Genomic DNA, 455 nt, shown 5'->3' on the forward strand with positions numbered 1-455 from the left:
CCCCGTGGAGTGTCCTCTTTTGGGACACTCCACATATGGTAACCCTAACTTAGCAACCCCCAACCGAGATCAGAGCAGGAGGGAGGGGCAGAGTTGGGGCAGGGCCAGGGCCCCCGTGGAGTGTCCTCTTTTTTCAGTGTTGAAATATGGTAACCCTAAGAAAGTTGGCAACTCTCCCTTCAGTACTGTGTGTTCCCCACCCAGGAGCGCCAGCCCCCTCTGTAATGTGTCTCATGCCTAGGCCTGCACTTGGGCTCGAGCCATCGGAGGCTTCGAACGGGTCCGTCTTTATTTTCAACAGGGGAAAGAATACACATGACTCGGGGGGAGGCAGGGCCGGCTCCAGGCACCAGCTGAACAAGCAGGTGCTTGGGGCGGCCAAGGGAGAGGGGCGGCACCTGAGGCAATTCGGGGGCGGCAGGTCCTTTGCTCCTAGAGGGAGTGAGGGACCTGCC

The sequence above is a fragment of the Terrapene carolina genome, unplaced genomic scaffold (genome assembly GCF_002925995.2).
Source record: "Terrapene carolina triunguis isolate 2854851 unplaced genomic scaffold, T_m_triunguis-2.0 Scaffold210, whole genome shotgun sequence".
Taxonomy (NCBI): domain Eukaryota; kingdom Metazoa; phylum Chordata; order Testudines; family Emydidae; genus Terrapene; species Terrapene triunguis.